At 37.1% G+C, this 15,213-nt stretch overlaps 1 pseudogene; it reads right to left on the bottom strand.

The window, feature by feature from the left end:
• Positions 1-4,444: 4,444 nt before the first annotated feature.
• LOC102401411 lies at positions 4,445-5,378 on the bottom strand (annotated as a pseudogene).
• Between the last annotated feature and the right edge of the window lie 9,835 nt (positions 5,379-15,213).

Here is a 15,213-nt window from a genome sequence, read left to right as displayed (position 1 = left end):
AGTGCCTGAAGAACTATAAATGGAGGTCTGTAATATTGTAAAGGAGGTGGTGATCAAAATCATCCCCATGAAAACTTCCATAAGACCCAGCAATCCTACTCCTGGGTATATACCCTGAGAAAACCATAATTCAAAGAGATATGCAGCACTAATTACAATAGCCAGGACATCGGAGCAACCTAGATGTACACTGACTGATGAATGGATAAATAAGTAGTGGTACATATATATAATGGAATATTGCTCAGTCATAGAAAGTAATGAATTTGTGTCAGTTCTAAATAGGTAGATGAATCTAGAGCTTGCTATATAGAGTGAAGGAAGTCAGAAAGAGAAAAACAAATATTGTATATTAATGCAAATAAAATGGACTCTAGAAAATTAGTACTGATGAATCTATTTCCAGGGCAGGAATAGAGAGGCAGACATGGAGAACAGACTTGTGAGCACAGCAGGGGAAAGAGAGGGTGGGGAAAGTTGAGAGAGTAGCACTGAATCTTTTACATTACCACGTGCAAAGGAGATCTAATGGGAAGTTGCTCTATAACACAGCTCAGCCCAGTACCCTATGACAACCTAGAGAGGTGGGATGGGGTGGAAAATGGGAGAGAGATTCAAGAGAAAGGGGACATATGTATCCTTAGGGTTGATCCACCTTGTTATGTGGCAGAAAACAATACAACATTGTAAATCAATTATCCTCCAATTAAAAAAATAAAAATAAAAAAGCACCAAAATCTACATTCCTGAGAAACATTTCCTGCCACAATACAGATTTTCACCAGATGAAAAGACACAGAAGAGGTACTATCTACTACCACCTACCATTGTGAAACATTAATATGTATGCAGATATATTCTCCTTTAGAATTTTATTTAAGCCTGTGAGATAAAACACATTTATTTACTTCACAGAGCACTTCTGGTGGGGTGGTGCTGGGAGCCGGCATATTGCATATTGAGTGAGGATCTGTAATAGCTCAACTGGAATTCTATCACTGCTGGGAGCCAGCGTGAGGAACTCCGCCCATGACAAAGGTCATGAGGAAGGAGGCTCGGCATACGCAAAGGCGGGATCGAGCCTCAGGAGTCCCCCTGGAAATTCTCGAGCATCTACCCCCAAAACCAGAGTCTGCCTACTTTCTGCTTTGTGCTTTCACCTACACCTCTGACTTTACGGGGGGCTGTCCCCCACTACCTCTCTCTGAAAAAAGAGTTAGCTCACAGCTCCAGTTAATAATTCCTGGGTGTGACAGTGTTTAACCTACAAACTCCTTTGGAAATCCTCTAGCCTGCCTGAATAGGTTTTTCTGGCCACATGTGATTGTTCAGAGCCTCCCAACTGTGAGAGGCAAGAGATGTTCTAAACTGCCTAAACACAGATTCCTTTGAGTAGTTAAAAGATTGATTAGAAAATGTATTGGTGAAGGGTTTTTCACTTGTTGGGCCAATGTTTGCTGCTAAGTCTCCATACTCCTTACCTACTGTGTCTTTGGCAGTGTATTGATTGATATAATGGGTGTATAGAAATGTAAAATGCAGCTTTGTTCAATGCTTTTTGGAAGGCTGGCGCCTGACTTTGGAATAATCACATTTAGAGAAAGATAAGTTTCTTAAAATGTTAACAGGCCTCCGGGCCAGAAGATGATGTCTATCACCTGAACTTTTGCATATGATAAGTTTACAGGAAAAAAGCCTGGCTTGCTGCATGACTCTACCCCTTCCCCCATTATCCTCTATGCATAACTTAAGGTATAAAAACTACTTTGGAAAATAAAGTGCGGGCCTTGTTCACTGAAACTTGGTCTCCCCATGTCACTCTCTCTCCCAAATTCCAGCTGAGTGTCCATCTGGAGCGTGGATGTCCTCTGCGACCATTTATTTGCCTGGGCTTCTAAGACCCACTCGAGAAGGTGTCTAAGGTGGGGCACCTTCCGCTATTCGAGAGGGCGCCTGCGGCCTCCGTGGTCAGAGCTAACCTGGTGTCACGGGTTATATTGATTTTCCGCGTAAACCAAGCCACTCAGCTTCTTTTCTCCACTGAATTTTCCTACTGAGCTATCCTTATTTCAGCCGCTTTTCTCCACTGAATTTCCTCACTGAGCTATCCTTATTCTATTATTCTTTAAATCTTTGATAAATATTTATAAATAAATAAGTCGCCGACGCCGTCCCCGCTTCGAATACCCTGGATCAGCCGGGGCTGGACCCCGGCAGGGTGGTATGACTAGTCTTATACTTTTAAATATACTTTTAAAATAGACATTGGAGTGTCAGGTTCCTTATGCTTTCCTGCTTTCCCATTCTTAGATATGACTTCTGTACCCTTCTAAAGATGAAAGATGGAGAAGGAAATGGCAACCCACTCCAGTATCCTTGCATGGAAAATCCTGTGGACAGAGGAGCCTGGTGGGCTGCGGTCCATGGGGTTGCAAAGAGTTGGGCACAACAGAGTGACTAACACTAAGGATGAAAGTAGTGGAAACAAAAGACTGAACACTTGTTGACACCTATCTTCATGTTATTAGCCAAAATTGAGTCATTGCTTCATACTCAGCTGGAATGGAGGCTGATAAATTGAATATTTAAAATCCTCATAGTACAGCTAAATTGGTTATGAGATTGAAGTTTTGAATTTATATATCCTGAGCAGGTCTACACCATTTCTTATATTATTTTCTGTGAACATCATTATTTTCTGTGTATTAGTTGTCTCTTGCAGTTTTAGTAAATTACCACAAACTGAGTGCCTTAAAATTTATTATCTTAGAGTTCTGTAGATGATATGTCAAAAGTGTTGGGAGGGCCACATTCTTTTTTTATGCTCTAGTGAGTATTCCATCTTTCTTGTTCAATTGAATTATTGGCAGAATTTGCTTCCTTGAGGTTGTCAGACAGAGGACTGATTATTTGCTGGCAGACTGCCAAATGCCATGCTCACTTTCTAGAGATCAGGACAGTCCTTGCTCTTTGTCCCAACAGACTTTGGAGCCAACAATGACAAAATGAGCCCTCCTTTTCTCTGCTCCATCTGTGATAACCTATTTTTTGAATACTGCTTTTCTTTCTCTTCTTGTTTCTAAGGCTTATGTGATCAGATTGGTTCTACCTGAATAATCTCCCCATCTCAATGATTTATATTAATCATATCTATAAAGTCCATTTTGTCAAGTAATGTAGTGTACTTATTTCCAGGGATTCTAGTTCATCTCACAATCTCCCAATGAAATAGCATGACTGGCTTATGTGGTCTTCATTTGATTGAACCATTAACTTCCATAAATTATTCTCTGATACACCATATGATAGTACATCCCAGGATAAAGACAGTTAGGTTATAATTAAAACTAAAACTAGAGAATGAAATAATTGTCAAAACAACTGTAGCAGAAGTTCTCAGGGATAGCTACAAGTCATCTCTTAATGTTGCTGATCTGAGGATGGAATTGGGAAGATGGGCATTAATAATCCTAATGACATACGTTCACTTTCCTTCATTATATCAGTCAATGATTTAAAATTTTCAACACTAAAGGAGGGGATAAAGACACAGGAGGTTAGTCCAGACACATTAATGTAATGCAATTGTACAGACTATGGGTAATTCTGAAAATAATTTCTAAAACTTTTCTTCACTTTTATATCCATATAGATTTTCTTTTAAAAATTCAAATTGACATAGATTTAGCTGTTAGAAAGCAGTTATATAACGGATAAAATAATGCAAAGCAAATTATTTTGGATCAAATTTGCTAAGTAGAACATGCAAATATGTGCAAAGTAAACCAGTTAAGATGAATAGGAAGGTACTCTTTTATCATGCATTTAGGAAGAGAACAAAGTCTGTAAATGCTATTCTTTTGGTTTTATGATTGGGGTAATTTCACATGAGTTTATAGTGGATAAGCAAATATGCTCCCAATATTACTGGTTCCCTGAAAAATCTAGATTTTTTTTGCTAGCAGTCTGATGTTGGTACTAGCAATATTCATTTACCCATTCACTCATTCAATCCCTCCTTCAAACATCCAATTTTCAACTGCTAGTAGTCATTTTCTGTGCTATAGAATCAAAGAATGCCAACAAATGCAAGTGTGGAGATAGAGATAATTATTTAGATAAATAAACATATATTTTCTAGTGAATTTAAGCCAAAAAACTTAACTGATTCAATTTTGTTTTAGCCTTTTTAATATGTAAATTACTATGTAATTCATGAGGCAGGATTATTCCTTAGGCATGGAGGATTGACAACTCATTTATCTTGGATATGTCCAAGACCAGTAAATTGTGGATTAGTTTTCTAAAGTATTCATAACTGCATGTGAGAATAGAAGTGGCTAACTCCTTAAAGAGGGAAGATAGAAGCTGAAAATGTTTCTCTGTTAATGGTTTAGCAAACAGTTAAAACATTTATAATTAAAATCATCACATTATTTTTAAATAATAATTTTCTCAGCACTGTAATCACATCCTTGTTCCAAAGGCTGTATATCATGGGATTGAACATCGGAGTCACTATGGTATAGATCAGAGAGAAGAGTTTGTCAGTTCCTGCAGAATGACTGGATTTTGGTGTTGAGTAGGTAATGGCAGCAGATCCAAAGAACAACACCATAACCAACAGGTGAGAAGAGCATGTGGAGAAGGCTTTACCCTGTCCTCTGGCTATTGGCAACCTCAGAATAGTGGGAATGATTTGGCTAGAGGAGGCAAGGATCAACAAAAAAGGGACGGCAGAAAATAACAGAGCTACTGCATAGACTGAGAGCTCATGTGCGAAAGTGTCTCTGCAGACCAGCTTCAGAATGGGGGGAATGTCACAGAAGTGGTTAATCTCGTTCAAATTATAGAAACGCAGAGAGAAGATCGGGCACACTTGCCCTATCTGCACTGGGATTCCACTGACCCAGGAGCCCACAGCCAGCTGGAGGCACACCTTTGGGGTCATGACCAGGGAATAATGCAGAGGGTCACAGATGGCCACACAGTGGTCACAGGCCATCACTGCCAGGAGGAGACACTCAGTGGCTCTGAGGATAAGGATAAAGCACATTTGGGCAGCACAGTCCAGCACAGAAATGCTTCTGTCCTGAGTCCAAAGGTTCACCAGAATCCTAAGGAGAGTGATGGACACATAACAGATTTCCAAGAAGGGAAAGTTTGCCAGGAAGAAGTACATGGGTTTGTGCAGGGTAGGCTCAAGAATATGTACTATTATTATAAGACTGTTTCCATTAAAGATAATGATGTAAATGATGGAGAACACCCCCAAATAATAGCCCTTGAAGGTTTGGAAGGTCAGAAAACCCTAGGAGTACAAATTGTATCACTGTGGACATGTTTTCTTCTGCTCCCATCTCTTCATATTTCATCTGTGGGAATGATTCAATCAAAGGTACTGTTATTTCGCTTTCTTTGGCTTTTGTTTCCTTATATATAAAAAAGATGGTACACCATTCATTTTTTCCAATTCCATTAGAAAACAAACATAATTGCTAGGTGTCTAACAGGTTATGAATTACATTTTTCATGATTATCATTAAATTAATTTGTAAGAAAAGTTATCCATTTAATCTTTATTTTCTGCTGTGAATTATCACTTTTTCTGAAGATATGTGATTATAATTTTGCTCTTCATCTGAATGCTCAAAAATGCAAACATTTGAGTTAAATTCATTTACATTAGTGATTTTGCTCTTACAGCCTGTGTTTTTCTCTTCTCCTCTCAATTCTGTGTTTAATTATTATCAATTGAAAGTTAATTTGATTGCATGGTGAAATATATTGTAAGTGACCTAAGATAGTTTTAGGGATGAATATAGTTAATTTTTAAAGTGTTGGTTTTCCTGTGGTATTTCCAAAGTCTTGTTTGGCATTGACATTCTACATATTTCATTTTTTTCTTATAAATAAAATTGATGAGCTGACTATATAATATTATGGGATGTTACTAGTTTTCAAACATGTGTATTTCAGTGTAAAGTCCATAAATCAGTAGTGATAAGTTCTATTCAGATTTCTCAGTTGAGAGAAAATGAATTTTAAGCTGTTCTTTTGGCCCAGGAACACTCGAGACGTAAGAGGCAAGTACATCCAGGTTTATGTTCACGAAAGCAGTTCTAGCTAGAACATTCACCTCTCACTCATTTACTGCATGAAAGAGACACCACCCACAACTCATCTGTGAGATCTTCCTAAATTACCCACATCCTCAATAATTGCTGTTTTATTGATGATCCCATTCAACTTATTCATTCTTTCTTTTTTGCATGTGTTTGTGTTAGTCATCCATGTGAATGTGATAGGTTGAGATTTCCCATCTTTTTTGCATTTTTCTTATTATTTGTACTGTATTACTAGCTTCTTTTGTTTTTTTCTATAGATCTTTTTGGGCAATGCTTAGTACATTTCTTTCACTAAATGTGATTCATTAACTTATAGAACACATTAAAGATGAATCAATTTGATTGCTTCTTTGGAATTTCCCCCAAGGTATAAGAACCCAGATAGCTCACTCAGTAGAGCATCAGACTTTTAGTCTTAGGGTCCAGGGTCCAAGTCCCTGTTCAGGTGGAGGTTATTTCAAGCTTCCCTCATAGCTCAGCTGGTAAAGAATCTGCCTGCCATGCAGGAGACCCTGGTTTGATCCCTGGGTTGGGAAGATCCGCTGGAGAACGTATAGGCCACCCACTCCACTATTCTTGGGCTTCCCTTGTGGCTCAGCTGGTAAAGAATCTGCCCACAATGCAGAAGACCTGGGTTTGATCCCTAGGTTGGGAAGATCCCCTGGAGAAGGGAAAGGCTACCCACTCCAGTATTCTGGCCTGGAGAATTCCATGGACTGTATAGTCCATGGGGTCACAAAGAGCCAGACACAACTGAGAGATTTTTCACTTCACTTCCAAAGTATAAACATGGATTCCCACTGAAAATGTAAATCTCAGAGATCAAGCATACTTTTGATGGGACGTGCATGTGTGTATATTTAGAAATTATACTCTTTTTACTCATTCTTGCAGAAGTAGTAAATTGCTTCATTATTTTCAACATGTTATACATGTATTTTCATATTATATGTTAACTTGTTTGAAAGCCAATAGAAAATAAGTCACTGAAAATAAGATATACAACTAACTACATATTCTAAGGGTATTAAATGAGGACAAAAGTCAAGATTTCTGCTGAAAAAAAATGTAGACAAACATGGAGTAGAACCAATAGTCCATGCAAAAGCAAGAATACTGGGGTGGGTTGCCATTCCCTTCTCCAGGGGATTTTCCCCACCCAGGGGTCAAATCCAGGTCTTCAGCATGGCAGACAGATTCTTAATCATCTGAGCCATCAAGGAAGTCATATACTATTTATATATGTACCATCTACAATATCTTAAACTACACATTACAGTACTAAAGATATTCAAACTTTTTCCATTATTATACAATTCTCTCAATAAAAATGTGGTTGTTAGAAATGCAAAAATTATATGAATGAGTCTTTTAAATGGTCAGAAGCTAGTGGCTGACAGATGCATTATATATGAGTCTATACAATCATGCCTCTTTTTTTCAATACTTTGTCCCAACACCTTTATCAAATTTTATTCATATACTTAAATCAATGTAAAGTGTAGTACTTTGATACTGATTAAAATTGCTTGTTAATGAATCATCAATCTTTTCAGCAAGCAGCATGCACCTACATTTGATGAGCCACCCATTTCCCGCAGAAACTGCCACCTGCTTTATTCTTTTTATTGTATCTGCTGTTTATGTATGTAAGGTTTTCTCTCATTATTTAATCCCCTTTGTAAATATTCCTTGCTGTTCAGGTAGGATAGTACATTTGAAAAGCATACTGAAACTAAGATGTCAAAGAAAAGCCCAAAAAAGTAAGAAAGCAAAACTTAATATAAAGAATGGAGTGTTCCACATTTATTAAAATATTTTTGTCTCAACTTTTTATTTGTCAAATGGAAACTTTTTATGAATAGTAAATGGAATTGTCATTATAAAACCATTTCTAAAGTAAGACATATTATAATTATTCAAATTCTATACAAACTGTACTTATATTCTAAACTCAATCTCAGGTTCAAAGATTTCTTCAAATCTTGTGACATATTTGTTAGTTTCTCTGACTTCTAAAAACTGTCAATGCTTCTCTTTATACAACTCAAATAGAAAATCACTATATAATTCATCTAAATAGAGCCACTTTTGTTTTTCCTCAAATAATTCATGTTTATTGTTCTGGTATTTCCACTGAAACAATTTTCTTTGATGTAGGGATTATGATATCATGTAAATCAGCTATATCACAATGCATTTAATACTGTATAGAGCAAGTTTATGAAATCAATTTGAAATAGGAAATGGAAACCTAAAATTGGTAAATACAGTTCAGAAGCCTGCTTCCTTTAGGATAAAAAGGAAAACATGCCAATATTACTTTAATAGTTTCTCATTCATTTGCCATAGAATTTAATTTTAACAAACAAATTATTCCCTTGGTATTGTGAAAACACATTTTAATAGCTCCTTTTACTATTATACAACTTAGTTAATTTTTAAAAAATTTTGTGCTATATCCTGATTTAATGCTACATGCAAACTACTTAAATGCATGCTTACTATGTAGTAATCACTTACTAAATCTTAATACTTAAGATGACTGATGATAATGATAATGAGGTTGTAATCTTTGATATATTGGCCAAATATATTACAAAACATTTCCTGGTGGCTCAGTGGTAAAGAATCTGCCTGGAATGTAAGAGATGAGAGACGTGGGTTCGATCCATGGGGCAGAAAGATCTCCTGGAGTGACAACCCACTCCAGTACTCTTGCCTGGAGAATGCGAAGGACAGAGGAGCCTGGTGGACTACAGTCCATAGGTTCCCAAAGAATCAGAAGACTGAAGCGACTGAGCGCATATGTGTATTACACAGTACTCTGTAATTTCTCACTTGATAATATAATGATGAGAATCAGAAAAGTAAAAAGATTATCTGAATCAGGGTTTTCTAAATTAATTAACAGTAAGGAGAAGGGATCTATTTTTAATTCTTTTGAAATGAATGCCTTTTTTGCTGATGCTAAATATACATAGATATTTGTAAAGCTAAATTTGCTATTGGAAAAAAATGATTCATGCTTACCTGTTTGAAGCTAAATGCAATGCTTGCCTTTATAGATAGAGTTAAAAGACAGAAAAAAGCGAGATCTTTTTTGTTTTGGCAATTAGGCAATTTACATTTATTTGGAACAGAGGCTAACCACAGTCTATAATATATTCCTTGTCATGAAAAATAGTGCTCTTTAAATAGAAAATATTCTTTACCCTTGAGATCAGCTTATTCCCCATGTCACTTCTTTTTTTTTAATTTTATTTTTTATCTTTACAATATTGTATTGGTTTTGCCATATATCAACATGAATCTGCCACAGGTATACACGTGTTCCCCATCCTGAACCCTCCTCCTTCCTCCCTCCCCATACCATCCCTCTGAGTCGTCCAGTGCACCAGCCCCAAGCAACCAGTATCGTTCATCAAACCTGGACTGGTGACTCATTTCATATATGATATTATTCATGTTTCAATGCCATTCTCCCAAATCATCCCACCCTCTCCCTCTCCCACAGAGTCCACAAGACTGTTCTATACATCAGTGTCTCTTTTGCTGTCTCATATACAGGGCTATTGTTACCATCTTTTTAAATTCCATATATATGCATTAGTATACTGTATTGGTGTTTTTCTTTCTGGCTTACTTCACTCTGTATAATAGGCTCCACTTTCATCCACCTCATTAGAACTGATTCAAATGTATTCTTTTTAATGGCTGAGTAATACTCCATTGTGTATATGTACCACAGCTTTTTTATCCATTCATCTGCTGATGGGCATCTAGGTTGCTTCCATGTCCTGGCTATTATAAACAGTGCTGCGATGTCACTTCTTAATTAAACTAAAACTTTCTGTCTGCCACTGGAGGAATTTGGTATGACAAGCAAAATCAAATCTGTCCATAGTATTCCTTAAAATTTTCTACCTCTCTTCCTGTATTTTGTGATTATTAAGAAATGGGAGCACTGTAAAATTAGAAATTTATGATTGCATATTACTGATGCTATAAAATAAAGATGTTCTAAAAAAGATGTAAATGAATAATGTCTTGAAGAGAATTGTCTTTGTCATTAAAAATTCAAAAGTAAGAAATCTAGAAGACTTGGGACAATTAGGTCAAGTTCAACATGAATTTTCCGTCTCCACATTCACACTAACCAGTTAGACCTCACCTTCTCCTAGACTACAGAAAGGGGAATGAGGGGAAGGGGAACACACACTTATTCCTTTTCAGGTTTATGAGCTGAAAGCAGGAGCCCAGTGGGCTACAGTCCAAAGTGTCACAGAGATGACTAAGCATGCACACATGTAAGCAGGAATAAACAGACTTGTATAAAGAATAATGGAAAGAGAGTTAGAACAATACATTTTAGAAATATTTTGTCCATGCATTGAAAGCTATCACTATTGAAGGGTTATATGTTGTGTAACTTTTCAAGTATCTGGAGGTCTTCCTCTTATTAATCTACATTTTTACTTAATATAAATGTAACATATCATAATCTATGAGATCGTATCACAATCTATGAGATGTAGCCAAAGCAGTACTAAAATAAAATATTATAGTACTGAACACTTAGAACATTAAAATAACATCTTAACTCAATAAATTAAATTTTCACCACAATAAATTCTAAAATTCATAGTAAAATAAATCCAAATCAAACAGGAGGAAGAAAAAACAAAAAGAGAAGTCAACAAAACTAAAAAAAAAAAAAAGAGAGAGAGAGAGAAAGAGAGAAAGACAATCAAGTAAAAAGCTGATACTTTGTAAATTTTATAAAGTAAATATGATTTTAAAAAGTAGACAATGAAAAAAGACATATCACATGTATTAAAAACAAAGAATGAGAGTTGGCACACTGAAATCCATAGATATTATAAAAGGGTTAATAAAGATGTTTTTAATAACTCTGTGTCTATAAAATTGCCAATAAGATGAAATGGACTGGTTCCTCAAAACTCACAAGCTATCAGGGGATCATTCTGACCCAGGGATTGAACCTGAATCTTTTAGGTCTCCTGTATTGGCAGACGGATTCTTTACCACTAGCCCCACCTTGGAAGCCGCAGGATATTTATATCTGTATCTGTACCTAGATATCTAATCTATGTCTGTATCTGTTTGGTTCAGTTCAGTCACTCAGTCGTGTCCGACTCTTTGCGACCCCATGAATCACAGCATGCCAGGACTCCCTGTCCATCACCAGCTCCTGGAGTTCACTCAGACTCATGTCCATCGAGTCAGTGATGCCATCCAGCCATCTCATCCTCTGTCGTCCCCTTCTCCTTCTGCCCCCAATCTCTCCCAGCATCAGAGTCTTTTCCAATAAGTCAACTCTTCACATGAGGCGGCCAAAGTACTGGAGTTTCAACTTCAGCATCATTCCTTCCAAAGAAATCCCAGGGCTAATCTCCTTCAGAATGGACTGGTTGGATCTCCTTGCAGTCCAAGGGACTCTCAAGAGTCTTCTCCAACACCACAGTTCAAAAGCATCAATTCTTTGGCACTCAGCCTTCTTCACAGTCCAACTCTCACATCCATACATGACCACAGGAAAAACCATAGCCTTGACTAGATGAACCTTTGTTGGCAAAGTAATGTCTCTGCTTTTTAATATGCTATCTAGGTTGGTCATAACTTTCCTTCCAAGGAGTAAGCATCTTTTAATTTTATGGCTGAAGCCACCATCTGCAGTGATTTTGGAGCCCCCCAAAATAAAATCTGACACTGTTTCCACTGTTTCCCCATCTATTTCCCATGAAGTGATGGGACCAGATGCCATGATCTTTTTCTGAATGTTGAGCTTTAAGCCAAATTTTTCACTCTCCACTTTCACTTTCATCAAGAGGCTTTTTAGTTGCTCTTCACTTTCTGCCATAAGGGTGGTGTCATCTGCATATCTGAGGTTATTGATATTTCTCCCAGCAATCTTGATTCCAGCTTGTGCTTCTTCCAGTCCAGCATTTCTCATGATGTACTCTACATATAAGTTAAATAAGCAGGGTGACAATATACAGCCTTGACATACTCCTTTTCCTATTTGGAACCAGTCTGTTGTTCCATGTCCACTTCTAACTGTTGCTTCCTGACCTACATACAAATTTCTCAAGAGGCAGATCAGGTGGTCTGGTATTCCCATCTCTTTCAGAATTTTCCACAGTTTATTGTGGTCCACACAGTCAAAGGCTTTGGCATAGTCAATAAAGCAGAAGTAGATGTTTTTCTGGAACTCTCTTGCTTTTTCTATGATCCAGCAGATGTTGGCAATTTGATCTCTGGTTCCTCTGCCTTTTCTAAAACCAGCTTGAACATCAGGAAGTTCACGGTTCACATATTGCTGAAGCCTGGCTTGGAGAATTTTGAGCATTACTTTACTAGCATGTGAGATGAGTGCAATTGTGCAGTGGTTTGAGCATTCTTTGGCATTGCCTTTCTTTGGGATTGGAATGAAAACTGACCTTTTCCAGTCCTGTGGCCACTGCTGAGTTTTCCAGATTTGCTGGCATATTGAGTGCAGCACTTTCACAGCATCATCTTTCAGGATTTGAAATAGCTCAAGTGGAATTCTATCGCCTCCACTAGCTTTGTTTGTAGTGATGCTTTCTAAGGCCCACTTGACTTCACATTCCAGGATGTCTGGCTCTAGGTCAGTGATCACATCATCATGATTATCTGGGTCCTGAAGATCTGTTTTGTACAATTCTTCTGTGTATTCTTGCTATCTCTTCTTAATATCTTCTGCTTCTGTTAGGTCCATACCATTTCTGTCCTTTATCGAGCCCATCTTTGCATGAAATATTCCTTTGGTATCTAATTTTCTTGAAGAGATCTCTAGTCTTTCCCATTCTGTTGTTTTCCTCTATTTCTTTGCATTGATTGCTGAAGAAGGCTTTCTTATCTCTTCTTGCTATTCTTTGGAACTCTGCTTTCAGATGCTTATATCTTTCCTTTTCTCCTTTGCTTTTCACTTCTCTTCTTTTCACAGCTATTTGTAAGGCCTCCCCAGACAGCCATTTTGCTTTTTTTTGCATTTCTTTTCCATGGGAATGGTCTTGATCCCTGTCTCCTGTACAATGTCACGAACCTCAGTCCATAGTTCATCAGGGTGAACTGTATCTGTTAATATATATTAATTTTTTAATATTCAATTGTTAAATTTAATGAGAAACTACAGCAAACCAATTGGGGCAGCCTGAGGATCACAAAGAATTAGACATGGCTGAAGCAACTGAGCACACACACATGCACACACAGCCCCCGGAATCATACATCCAGTTTCTGGAAACGCATCTCTCTGTGTTTGTGTCTGTATGTGTGCATGTTTGCAAAAGACTGAGGGCAAGAGTGAAAGGGAGCAATAGAGGATGAGATGGTTGGATGACATCGCCATGTCTCTCCCTCATTTGATCAATTTTGAGTTAATTTTTAAATAAGGTTTTATGGTTTATATAGAAATTCGGGGGGGGGGGTTGATGTTGTTGTTGTTTGTTTCTTTGGATTTGCATGTGCAATGCTTTAATAACTTTTTTAAGACAATGTATTTTTTCTTAAATATATTGCATGATTTTGAACCTTTGTCAAATATCACTTAGTATTATTTGTGTTGGGAAATTTTTAAAATGTCTTAGATTCCATTGCTCCATCAACATTAGATGTCCTAATTCCCCTAGGATATTTATGTGCTTGTGTACTAAGTAGCTTCAGCCATGTCCAACTCTTTGTGACCCGGTGGACTGTAGGCCACCAGATTCCTCTGTCCATGGGATTCTCCAGGCAAGAATCCTGGAGTCAGTTGCCTTGTTATTTAAAGCACTACAGAATAGAGTAAGACATCACTGAAAAGGAATGCTATGGCCAGGGGCATTTTTAGTTGCTTTCCAAAATATTTGAATGGCTAGTATAATGAGCTGGTTCGATTATACATTGATACAGGAGAGAACTAATTCCCAAAGCTGAAAGAAATCTATTTCTACTTAAAGAGCACTATTTGCTTCAGAGGGAAAAAATGATTTAGAAAGACATTTGCAACACCTAACATTCAAATTGTTTAAAACTGAATTTCAATAGAACAACATTTAAAATACTCCATATCAAAGAAAGAAATAACTTCATTCCAATCCATGAAGGTTAAGTGTGAACTCTTACATCAAAAGTGTTGTTTACATTTTAGATTGATTTTTCTTAGCTAATCACATCTTAAATATCAAAATTTATATCAAAGCCCAAATATTTACAGGCTATTAAGATAATATATTAAATTTGACAAGTTAGACTATATTTCAGGCAATATCTTCATTATTCTCTTAGATAATTAGTGAGATAAATGACTAAAATAATTTTGAAACATATTTTTAGTTATTAAAATAGTTGAGGCAGTTTTGAAGAAAATTTTAAATGTAGGAAAACTTACTGAAGAAGGCAGTAATTGGCTTCTTTTTAAATGTTTTAAAAGTGTTTGCATATTACCATCGATGAAATTCAGTATTATTTCTGAAGAAACACTATTTTGAAAAGTATTAGTTGCTCAGTTGTGTCCAACTCTTTGTTCTCATGTACTGTAGCCCGCCAGGCTCCTAAGAAAAGAAGCCAACCTAAAGGAAAAACAAACAAACAAACAGAAAGCCTCAATTAAAAGAATCAGGCCTGTTTATTGTTCACTTGGAAGGACTTCTGTGAAAGAAAAGTTTGAGTAGAATTAATTTTAGAATAGTGACGTGACACTGCCTTTATCTACAGTGAAGGGGTATAAGTATACAATCAAAACACAATACTAATCTCATCTCCAGGATTAGGCATAGACTGAAAACACTGGTGGCGGTTTAGTCACTGTCCTGTCTGACTCTTGTGATCCCCATGGACTGCAGCCCACCAGGCTCCTCCATCCAAGAGATTTCCCAGGCAAGAATACTGGAGTGGGTTGCCATTTCCTTCTCCAGGGAATCTTCCTGACCCAGAGATTGGGCCCATGTCTCCTGCATTACAGGTGGATTCTTTATTGCTGAGCCACCAGGGATTCACTAAGGTGAATATTTTGTTATGAAAATACTGAGAATAATTCATAGGTTGTGGCTTTCCCATC

This window comes from Bubalus bubalis, chromosome 9, assembly GCF_019923935.1.
Source record: "Bubalus bubalis isolate 160015118507 breed Murrah chromosome 9, NDDB_SH_1, whole genome shotgun sequence".
Classification (NCBI taxonomy): Eukaryota; Metazoa; Chordata; class Mammalia; order Artiodactyla; family Bovidae; genus Bubalus; species Bubalus bubalis.
Note: the sequence above shows the minus strand (reverse complement) of the source record. Positions and strands in the feature narration are given on the sequence as shown.